The sequence below is a fragment of the Schistocerca piceifrons genome, chromosome 4, assembly GCF_021461385.2.
Source record: "Schistocerca piceifrons isolate TAMUIC-IGC-003096 chromosome 4, iqSchPice1.1, whole genome shotgun sequence".
NCBI lineage: Eukaryota > Metazoa > Arthropoda > Insecta > Orthoptera > Acrididae > Schistocerca > Schistocerca piceifrons.
This window is the reverse complement of record NC_060141.1, coordinates 551603531-551615702: the sequence shown is the minus strand read 5'-3', so window position 1 is coordinate 551615702 and position 12172 is coordinate 551603531. Positions and strand designations below refer to the sequence as shown.

The 12172-nt window shown below is 44.1% G+C and overlaps 1 pseudogene; it reads left to right on the top strand.

The window, feature by feature from the left end:
- Nucleotides 1-11746: 11746 nt before the first annotated feature.
- Nucleotides 11747-11864, top strand: LOC124796779 (annotated as a pseudogene).
- Nucleotides 11865-12172: the final 308 nt, after the last annotated feature.

Here is a 12172-nt window from a genome sequence, read left to right as displayed (position 1 = left end):
TATAGGTTATTGTTAGTCAGGGCCATTCTTTTGTAGTGTTTTTTGAAAGTCAGATTGCGATGCGCTAAAAATATTGTGAGTCAGTTTAGTGTTGATCAGAATAAGTAAACAGAGAAATGACAAACTGCCTATTGGCTTCTGTCTCGGGTTCTTCGGCCGACGTTCATCTAATGATGTTTCTGACGTTTCGCCAGCACGAGTGGCTGGCATTGTCAAAGCTTCACCCTCCATTGCTGGTGGTGAACTGGAGCCGAGCCCGCGGGCGCAGACTATATGTACATGGCGCGCCAACGTCCGAGGGCTTCTCCGCGGTCATTTCCGGTGCGGTTCTCCTCTTGCTACCTGCGACGGTCGTTCGCTGCAGTACGGGAAGCCAGGATCCGTTTACCTTAAGGCTTTCCTCTTTCTTGTTCAAACTGTTCGCGTATTTTTGTATTTCTACAGCTTCTCTGAACAAGCGCGTGTGATAGTGCTTCTCTACAGCCAGAACTTCCGTGTCGGCGAATTTTATTACGTGGTCGGTCTCATTCAGTGCGTGCTCTGCCACGGCCGATTTCTCCACCTGCCCCAACCTGCAATGTCGCTTATGCTCTTTGATCCTGGTGTTAATGGATCGTCCAGTCATTCCGACATAAACTTTTCCGCATGTGCATGGTATGCGGTATATTCCCGACATTGCAAGTGGGTCTCTTTTCTCCTTCGCCGATCTAAGACACTCTTTGATCTTCCTTGTCGGTTTGAAAATCGTCTTTGCGCCATGTTTGCGCAATATACGGCCGATTCTGTCCGTCACTCTGGGAATGTATGGCAGAAAGGCCGTACCAGACAATTCTTTGTCTGATTCCTTACTTCGCCGAGTGTTTGGCTCTGTTACACTTCTAATATAATTTGTGGATTACCCATTGCTCCTCAGGACAGTTTCCAGGTGTTGTATTTCTCGTTTGAGGTGTTGCGGCTCACATATTCGTCCTGCTCTCGTTACGAGCGTACTAATCATGCCTCTTTTCTGGCTCGGGTGGTGGTTTGACAGTTTGTGCAGGTATCGGTCCGTGTGAGTCGGTTTTCGATACACGCTGTGTCCCAGATTTTCGCCGTCCCTTGTGGCCAGAACATCTAGAAATGGCAGTTTCTTGTCCTTTTCTACTTCCATGGTAAATATTATGTTGGCATGGAGGCTGTTCAAGTGTCTTAGGAAGTCGCCGAGCTGTTCTTCACCATGGCTCCACTCCACGAAAGTATCATCGACGTACCTCTACCACACCTTAGACTTACAAGTCGCCGAGTCCAGTGCCTGTGCTTCGAATTGTTCCATGAAGAAGTTGGCCACCACTGGTCTCCTTCCCCAAAACAACCAACCAACCAACCTACTGCGAAGAGCAGCATCCAGGATATTGGCACATTTTTAGCTTCATTAGTACAAATTTACAATTATAATTAGATTCGCTCTCGTAACTGCTGGTGGCGTAGCTTAGAAATTGCTTGGAACAGATTTTCTTTGACAGTGAACTTCCAGCGGTCGTGAGCGCATCAACTCGACAAAACTCTTGTCTGCATATTCCAACCACTACTTCCTCAGGTATATCGGTGGAAGGCAGAAAATTTGTATATGTTTCCTATTGATGAATGTGGTCAGTGGAAGCGATTAGCAAAAATAAAAAAGCCCTTAATTACAAACTAATTTATGTACATAAAAGGCAATGTTCTGATTCACTCACTCATTATCACCCAGCCGAAACCACTAAGGATAGAAATTTGGAGAAGGTGTAGACTTTACACTGTAGACGTCGTTTAATAAGCGATTTATCGAAATTCCAACTGTAAGGGGGTGAAGTAGGGGATGAAGGGTTATCCTGAAAAATGTCACTATTAAGGTAATTTTGAAGCTAGACCTACGAAAACTGATATTTAGTTTCTTGTTCAGAAATAAAGAAATCCGTGATTCAGCCTTTTTGGAAATTTAACCCTGTTGCGGTCGTTAGTGGCTGAAAGCTTTCTCTGAAAATATATAATTATTAACGAATTAGTAAAGGATTTTTGGAGCTGCGTCTTGAGTTCTTGGCTTCTCAGTTAGAAGTAAAAAAATATGTGTTTCACTGTTTTTGGAAATTCAACCCCTAAGGGGGTGAAATAGGATCAGACAGATTCGCTGACCCATCATCGCCCAGCTCAAACCGCTAAGGACAGAAACCGGAAGTTCTGGAGTGTGTGGATCTTGTACTGTAGGCATCGTCTAAGAAGAAATTGTCCGAAATTCCACTCCAAAGGGGACGAAACAGTGGACGAAAGGGGTTTTGAAAGTATGTCGCTTTTAAGGAAACTTTGGATCTGAAACTAGGAAAACTAGTATTTGGTTTCTCACTCAGAAAACAAAGAACTACGTGTTTCAGCATTTTTGGAAATTCAACCGCTAAGGGGATAAAACAGTAGGCGAAAGTTTTTTTTAAATAAATAGTTACTAAAGAAGTATTATAGAATTTTAAGGCTACACCTGTGAGAATTGGTGTTTGACTTCTCAGTTAGAATTTTAAAAAATATGTGTTTCCGTGTTTCTGGAAATTCAGCAGCTAAGTAGCGCGATGGGGGATGAAAATTTTATTGCAAAGTATTTCGTTACATTAAAAAGTTTTAAAGCTAAATTTGTGAAAATTGGTCTTTTACTTCCAGGTTAGATATAAAGAAGTATTTGTCAGAGAATGAAAGTTGCTATGGAAATATATCCACAAGAACGCAAGAGGCATGATTAACTTTGGACTCCAGCTACCAGAATCGCTTTTTGATCAAAAGGTCATTTGTAAAACACCATGCCTATTGGCCCTAATTAGCTAGGCGTTGCAATTTGTGAACAACATAAAAATTCGATTAAATAAAAACAAAGGAAAGTCTCTGCGGGCTATACGGTCTAAGCGAGGGAAGCAGCAGGTGCTAAGCTGGCTGAACTGCAAACCTGATATCTAGTTCCGTACCAGTTTGGGTCTCTACTCCGAACCTCCTGATGTTAACTGTCTTACTGTCTCACCGTCGAGTGAATTATATGCTCTATTAACAGAAAACTTGCGCCAGCGGCGACAGGTGACACAGCCGGCGACGAAACTTACCTGGGGAAGAGCGCCGGACAGTCGATGTGCGACCACCCCGTGGCCGCCTCGACGAACATGGCCTGTAGCGCCTGCTCCAGGGGGAACTCGCCCATCATCAGCCTCAGCCCCACGCTGTAACAGGGAACCGACACTTGCACTGTCTACTTCACTGTATATACATTAAAATCAATGCTCAATAAATTCTCTGGACTGCTGTCGAGTACATCATGGAGCAGAGAACGTGCAGTGGCAACATTAAGTTACATGGCCTAATCGCGAGAGCTGTCACAACTGAAGCACTATGGGACTCCTGTCCGACTGCTACACAGGCCTCATTTCGTGATGTCTGAAACCTCCAGCTTCCCGGTATCCCATCAACTACACACCACAGAACACACTCAATATTACTGTCGCTACTAACCTCCAGCTTTCGTCGTATAAATTTTACACGTAATCTTTGCAACACATGCAAATAGATACACGTACAGACAAATTGCTTACATTTCTTTAACTAGGACACAGTTGGCCCCGTTGTAATTCGAAATCTGTTCCAGATACCAGAATCCTACATCCGTCACGGTCTCATGGTGATTTCTCTTGGTTTTACGAAATATTCTGGAGATAGAAAATAATGAACATTCCGGGAAATTGTATTATTCCATTTCCATCTCGCTGAGATTTGGCTGAAAATAGTAGAGTTCTACAGTTTTCAGAGTTCTGGCCACCTTAAGGTGACCCCATCACGTACTACGATGTTTCAGTGAATATCATTACCTAAAAATAGTTTACGAATATGTAGCAGGGCTGCAAATATCGTGCCTGTTCGACTATATACCGATTGCGGTTCTTCTTTGACTTATGACGCACGACAGCGTTGTCACTGAAACTGAACCGATAATAAACATAAAGAATATTAATCCAGAAGAATAATTGTAACAAATTAATGAAAATAAATTAATGACAGCAAAGCAAGACACTAAAAGTAGTAGGAGAGTTTTGCTGTTTGCGTAAAAAAGTAACTGATGATGGACGAAGTAGGGAGAATGTAAAATGCAGACTGGCGATAGCAAGGTAAGCATTTGGAAGAAGAGGAGTCTTTCAACATTATATATAAATTTAAGTGTTAGGAAGTGTTTTCTGAAAGTATTTGTCTGCTTGTACGGAGGGAAATATTGACGATGAGACACAAGAAGAGAACTGAAACTTTTGAAACTTGGTGACAATTAGGTGATAGATTGCATAACGAATAAGGATGCACCGAATCTAACAGAGGAGAAAATAAATGTGTGTCACAGCTTTAGTAACAGAAGGGATCGGTTGATACGACACATTCTGAGACATCAAGGAATCATCAACTCGAAAGAAAGAAGGAAGATCAGGGTTTGACGTCCCGTCGATACGAGGTCATTAGAGACAGATCACAAGTTCGAAGCTGACCGCGGTGGCCGAGCGGTTCTAGGCGCCTCAGTCCGGAACCGCACGACTGCTACGGTCGCAGGTTCGAATCCTGCCTCCGGAATGGATATGTGTGATGTCCTTAGGTTAGTTAGGTTTAAATAGTTCTAAGTTCTAGGGGGCTGATGTCCTCAGATGTTAAGTCCCATTGTGCTCAGAGCCATTTGAACCATTTTTGAACAAGTTCGAAATATTTGAAGGATGGGGAAGTCAATCAGCCGCGCGCTTTCAAAGGCACCATCCTGGCATTTGGCTGGAGCAACAATTGACAGTTTCTTACTGTAACGAAGTGTGTGTGTGTGTGTGTGTGTGTGTGTGTGTGTGTGTGTGTGTGTGTGGTGGCGGGAAAGAGGAGAGTAAAAAGTGTAGAGGAAACGAAGGGACAAATACAGTTAGCAGGTGTAGATGGGTGTGGGTTACAGAAGTTACTCAGAGATAAAGAAACTTGTATAGGATAGGGTAACGTGGAGAGCTACATTAAAGCATTCTTTTGAGAATAGTGTATAGTTAGAGAAGAAAAAGAGTACAGAAAGTTAAAAAATGTCACGAAGATATTGAATGTTAGACCCAACCTGAGAGTTCATTTCCAACAGTTTAAACAGGAAGGCCTCATACATGAAAAATGGGTGCGATCTTCCAAGCAATGGCGCACACATGATCAGATCTCAGATAGATGTGTCCCCTCGCTGGTGAAGGAATCAAGGCGTCAAGAGGCAGCGACCAATTCACAGGTGAGTAGGCAGAACTTAATCTAGTCTCAGAGGCTGAAAGGAACTACGCCACGGTCGCGTAACCAGTTTCCGTGCCGTGGCGTTTCGTCCCCCGCCTGCATGGTCCTGTTCCTCAACAGCGAAGTCACTCCATGTGGAAAGAATTTTAACACAGCACGTATTTGAATAAACTACTAGCCTACTGTTTTGGCCATTTCATTGTCCCACATTTGTGCATATGATAGTTCGAAGCAGATTAACACTTCCATCTTGAGAAATTCGGCACCATCTCGCTGTCGGGAGACAGCAGACCTCCGAGGCAGATCTGACGGAGTTTCAACAACGGGAGAATTTTGTGCTACGGAAGAAGGTCGATTCACACCGGACGTCACACAAGTGAACGGAACGCTACAACATCTCACACTCACTCTGCTTTAACCACGCCTCTTTTCCTCTACATCTACATGCAATGGACATTTACGTTTCTCCTGCGTTTGAGAATGATTCTGACTTACAATTGATTTTATTTTTACTTTACTTTTATTTACTCGTCAAGTTCCGTGGGACCAAATTGAGGAGCAAATCCCCAAGGCCTTGGAACGTGTCAGTACATGAAATTACAACATAAAAGTAATAACAGAAAAAAATAAATGTTTATGAACACGAAAAAAGTCAGTCCATTAAGTAAACGCAATCAGCAATACAAAAAGAATCAGCTTAATTTTTCAAGGAACTCATCGACAGAACAGAAGGGGTGACCCATGAGGAAACTCTTCAATTTCCATTTGAAAGCGCTTGGATTCCTGCTAAGATTTTTGGATTCGAGTGGTAGCTTATTGAAAATGGATGCAGCAGTATACTGCACACCTTTTGGCACAAGAGTTAAGGAAGTCCGATCCAAATGCTGGTTTGATTTCTGCCGGGTATTAAGCGAGTGAAAGCTGCTTGTTCTTGGGAATAAGCTAACATTAATTAACAAGAAATGACAGTAAGGAATATATATATTGAGAGGGCAATGTCAAAATACCCAGACTCATGAACAGGGGTCGACAAGAGGTTTGTGAACTTGCACGACTTATTGCCCGAACCGCCAGTTTCTGAGCCGAAAATATCCTTTCAGAATGGGAGGAGTTACCCCAAAATATAATACTATATGACATAAAAGAATGAAAATAAGAAAAGTAGACTAATTTTCGTGTCGAACCCGATCACTCACTTCTGATATCGTTCGAATAGTAAAAATGGCAGTATTAAATCTTTGAGCAAGATCCTGAACGTGGGTTTTCCATGACAGCTTACTATCTATCTGAACACCTAGAAATTTGAACTGTTCAGTTTCACTAATCATATGCCCGTTCTATGAGATTAAAACGTCTGGTTTTGTTGAATTGTGTGTTAGAAACTGTAAAAACTGAGTTTTACTGTGATTTAGCGTTAGTTTATTTTGTAAAAGCCATGAACTTAGGTCATGTACTGCACCATTTGAAACGGAGCCAACGTTGCACACAACATCCTTTACTACCAAGCTAGTGTCATCAGCAAACAGAAATATTTTAGAGTTACCCGTAATACTTGAGGGCATATCATTTATGTAAATAAGGAACAGGAGTGGCCCCAACACTGATTCCTGGGGCACTCCCCCCCCCCCCCCCCTTGCTTGACAATACCCCACTCAGACCCCACATCACAGCCGTTATCAACATCGTGAATAATGACCTATTGCTGCCTGTTGCTAAAGTAAGAGGTGAACCAATTGTGAGCTACTCCCCATATTTCGTAATGGTCCAACTTCTGGAGCACGATGTAAACCACATCTTGTTTTCGTGTCCCTGTTTTGACTACAAAAGATTGGAAACTTTCACGATAGTGGTCAGTATAAGATACCACATATAAATAAGGAACAGGAGTGGCCCCAACACTGATTCCTGGGGCACTCCCCCCCCCCCCCCCCTTGCTTGACAATACCCCACTCAGACCCACATCACAGCCGTTATCAACATTGTGAATAATGACCTATTGCTGCCTGTTGCTAAAGTAAGAGGTGAACCAATTGTGAGCTACTCCCCATATTCCGTAATGGTCCAACTTCTGGAGCACGATGTAAACCACATCTTGTTTTCGTGTCCCTGTTTTGACTACAAAAGATTGGAAACTTTCACGATAGTGGTCAGTATAAGATACCGCATCCCTCAATCAGCTTCTCCTATTTCCTTTTACAAAGGCATTTGTCTTTATTTAGTTATTATTTATTTGCTTAAGAGCATAGGAAAAAATCTTTATATTTTGGTTGTATTCGTACTCTTCACATGATAAAAAGTGTGAACTGATAACAAAAATGATTTAATTACGATGGGGATTGTTAAAAATTTACTGCGGAAAAAAGGGACAACTTGAGCTTTTATATTTGTAAACATGAATTCAAATATTTTTGAAGGAAGATCAGGTTTCAACTTCCCATCTTCAATAAAATCATTAGAGGTGGAGCACAAGCTCGGATTGATTCAAGGATGTGGAAGGAAACCGGTCGTGTCCTTTCAAAGGAACCATGCTGGTATTTGCCTTGAGCAATTTAGGGAAATATCGGAAAACCTAAATCTGGATGGCCGGACGCGGATTTGAACCGTCTTAAAGCCAAATTAAATGTTTTCTCTCCGCAATTTAGTGTATAACGTAAACACCTGTTTAAATGGCTATGTACAATAAAAAACCCTGGAGATCAAACAAAAAGTTCCACAACAGATTTCAGTTGCTTTATGTTGGACAATCAGGACAGACAGCGCCAAATACTGACAAATAGTAGAAAGCCGCAGTAAAGTGTGGCAAATTGCTAGATCGTGTACTGGTTGCTTGAATGAAACATGGCAGCAGAGTTACTTCCGCGAACTGGTCGTTCCACCGCTGTGTATTATCGGCTCGGAGGAAAAGCGGTGGCTTTATACGGTGTCCACTCTGGATGTCTGACACAATGGCAACAATGGACCCCCGCGTCCGTGACGCCGGTGGCGGGCACGCACCGGTAACTGCATAATTCTACGCGGTGAGCCACCTAATTAGAGGCATAACGAAGCAGAAGCAGCGGCCGTAACGAGCGGCCAGGCAACGCTGAGCCCGAACGCCACGTGGTCACACTCGCGAGGACGCCGTCGTTCCGTCGACAGCCCTCCGGCAGCGAGAGAGCACTGGCGTAAGTGGAAAAGAGTGGGGCGGCCACACGACAAGTGGGAATCCTCAAGTCTTCGCGTGCCTTGTAGTAGATCAGGTACAGCCATGGCTGGCTCCAGGGATTTTGCCGCTCCATGCATAAACTTTCAAGAGACCCCCCCCCCTTCCTTCCCCACCCCCTCTTTGCATTTTCAGACATAGTCTACCTTTTCCACAATGTAATTCATTCACGTATGACACTTACTCATATGTCTTTTTTAACTTGAATACGTTCTTTACGATCAGAGCCAGATATGGGGCACCAGTCAGTTGAAACAGAAGTGAAGCGTTTTCAGAGTGATACATTTTGAATTGTAACTCCAGAATTAGTATTGGCACCAAAATTAAATTATGGGTGCGGCGCGAGACCTGTAGCAACCACTACAACTGGATTGACGACGGCACGCCGTCGCTTCTGATGTGCAAAGTTCAAAATGGTTCAAATGGCTCTGAGCACTATGGGACTTAACTTCTGAGGTCATCAGTCCCCTAGAACTTAGAACTACTAACCTAAGGACATCACACACACCCACGCCCTAGGCAAGATTCGAACCTGCGACCGTAGCGGTCGCGCGGTTCCAGACTGTAGCGCCTAGAACCGCTCGGCCACCCCGGCCGGCTGATGTGCAAAGTGGAAGGTCATAGGATAGCGTTTCACGTACATATAAACGCTATATTCGTAGGAAAAAAAGTGTGTACGTCGCCCATGCCTATTTAGTGTGTCCGTAGCACGTAAAGTGAAAAACGGCCATGGTCGAATATCGACAAGACGTGCTTTCAGACGTGCCACGACCACGATGCTTGGCACTTTGTTTCAAAACAAGCAGTTTTTAAGGCACTTTCATTTACTATAGCGAAAAGTAACTGTATATCCTAGCACGCTTCAGTGGCATTTGGATCGAGAAGAGAGGCGTGCCAGGGTAATCCGTGCAGCGATGTGAAGTGTTGTGCCAAGATGGCTTAGTGGCTGACGCACCTGCCTAGTAGGCAGGAGATGTGAGTTCGGTTCCCGGCTTTAGTATAAATTTTCACTCGCCGCTTCAGTCTGTATACATAAAATCATATCTGAATGTGAACAGTTCAATCGCTGAAATTGTGTTATTTCATTTGTAAAGGCGGGATGTATGCCTTATTAAGGCGTGTGATCACCACGGACGACGATACATCCTCTGCAAAGTGCTCAAATGCGGGATGCAAGGTTGGTTAGGTGTTCTTGTCGTAAGGCACTCCATTCCTCCACCAGTGCGTTTAACATCTGCTGTGTGTGTCGGTTAGAACCACTGGAGAGATTGAAAGAACTTTTGGCACAACAAACATTCTTCCTCCAAGGCCACAACTTGCGACAGAACGATGTTAATCACCGGCAAAGTTCCAAAGCGTGCTCACGCGTCATAATATCCGTTTCTAGAAAACGCGCGTTGACATCGGCGTGAGAGCCACGTTCCCCTAGTGGTAGGACTCCTCTCTGCTAGCCGCTGTCCACAAGAACGCTGGTAAGGCGGTAACCGGCAGACGGCTTAGTCCGTGGAGCCGGTCTCTGTCTCTCTGATCCGTCCAAGTCACCACGATCAGCACGTCTCGCAACCACCAGGAAGAATTGCGGCGACGAACCACGGATCCAGAATATGAGGCCATTCGAGACAACACCGAATGAATTTGCAGCACCACTCCCGGTTCTGATTCTCGACCAACCACACGACCGAACTTCCGAACAGCGAGGCAGCTACCGGCGCGTCCTGTGAGGCCAACACTCACGCCTTGTGGCCAAAGATGAATACTACTGAGGGCGTGATGTGACCTATCGATTCCCTGTACGGCTCACAGCTCTCGGGTATATCTCCGTTCCAGATCAGAAGAACATGCGCTGCAGAAAAAGAGAAGAATTTGCAAACAGAACTCCCAAGACATATGCTTCATAACCACACTGTTATCACGCGACGCCCGCCTTCGACAATTGCTTTAACAACTACACCTGACATTAGATACGTAAATCTATGGTAGGGGGCACAAGGCAGTCCTTCGAACGAACTGAAAGAGGAACTTCCTGCGGGCCACATTGGTACACATGCGTGTTCCAAAACGCTGCGCATAAAAACGCAATTTTTCGGGGGCTCATACTTCGGCTTCTGTTGGTAACAGTTAGGGTGAAGTATTCTGGATAGCCCTTTGGCTAAGGACCATTCTTACATCCAACAAAAGGACCGTCTTACTGTAACTATCGTGCAGTACATGGTCATAGTTTGAATAAAACACATTTTTTTCCACTTGAGGCAAATTGAGCAAATCGGTTGTTTCTTTTTGCATTAGATGTGGTCTACGGTGTGTTTTAAATGGGTTATGGAGGCACCCCTTCGTTTGTTGACGGTTCCTGAGAAAACCCGAAAAAAGCTATTTTCACCTTTTTTTCACCGTCAGCAGCAGATATCTAAAAAACTAAACGCATCAAATTGTTAAAATTTTAATGTTATATTCTTTAGGCACTTATCTAGAAGTGACATGCACCGGTTTCCAAAAATCGCTATCCGTTGTCGAGAAACACCTCAAAAACATGGGTTTTGGATACCAAAACCGAGCCGCGGATTCCAAGTCGGCTACGCACAGCAAATGGCTTTAATGTTTACGATATATTCCTAAGATCCCTATCTCTAAGGACCTTGAAATTTTTCTTGATATCTTTATCCGTTTCCGAGGTACACATGTTCAAAGTTAACCTACTCGTACACATAAAACATGCGAGCAAAATTCGGTGTGATGTGAAACATAGTTTATAAAGTGACGTAGCATGGGGAAATGTGCTGCAAAGTGTCTCCATTTTTATGTTCGTGCCGTACAAATTGCTTTAGACTTGCTTGCGCGGAAATTGTTGTAGCCTGAATACTTCGTGACTGCTTTTGGCGATCACTCGCCTTGACAGTTTGCCTGTTTAAGCGTGCCTCAAGAAATGACTCAAAGAGTCATCCTGTACCTATCGTTGCCTCCTATTCCTACACTACGAACGGGCTCAGTCATTTTACTTTGACACTTCTAATCGGGTGCTACCGTGATCTCTCTCCTCGTGATCTCTTCCTGGGGTACATCTGAATTTCTGTTGCCGGACAACCATGATTCAGATAGTTAAATTGTGCGTGGTGCAACTTAGCTTCCCTTAATATTTCTAACTTTGTAATTATGTTCCTAAGAATTAGAACAAATTTCATTATTTCCGTCTATGATCACAAAATTTTTAAGTCTTCAGACTACCGGTTTCGGTCAGCAATGACTATCTTCACATCTATTTTAAAAACCTGTCCTAATATAATGGAAGTCAAGGGCCTTGCTGCAGTGGATACACCGGTTCCCGTCAGATCACCGAAGTCAAGCGCTGTCGGGCGTGGCCGGCACTTGGATGGGTGACCATCCGGGTCCCCACGCGCTGTTGGCATTTTTCGGCATGCCCTCAGCCTCGTGATGCCAATTGAGGAGCTACTCGGCCGAATAGTAGCGGCTTCGGTCAAAGAAAACCATAATGACGACCTGGAGAGCGGTGTGCTGACCCTCATCTGATGATGACACGGCGGTCGGATGGTCCCGATGGGCCACTTGTGGCCTGAAGACGGAATGCTTAATATAATGGAGGCATGAAGGCATCGTCAGAAGCTGATTTTGTGTTTACCTTTTGACGATGCCACTGTGGCCCCATTATATTAGGACATGCTTTTAAAACAGATCTGAAGATGGTTATTACTGACC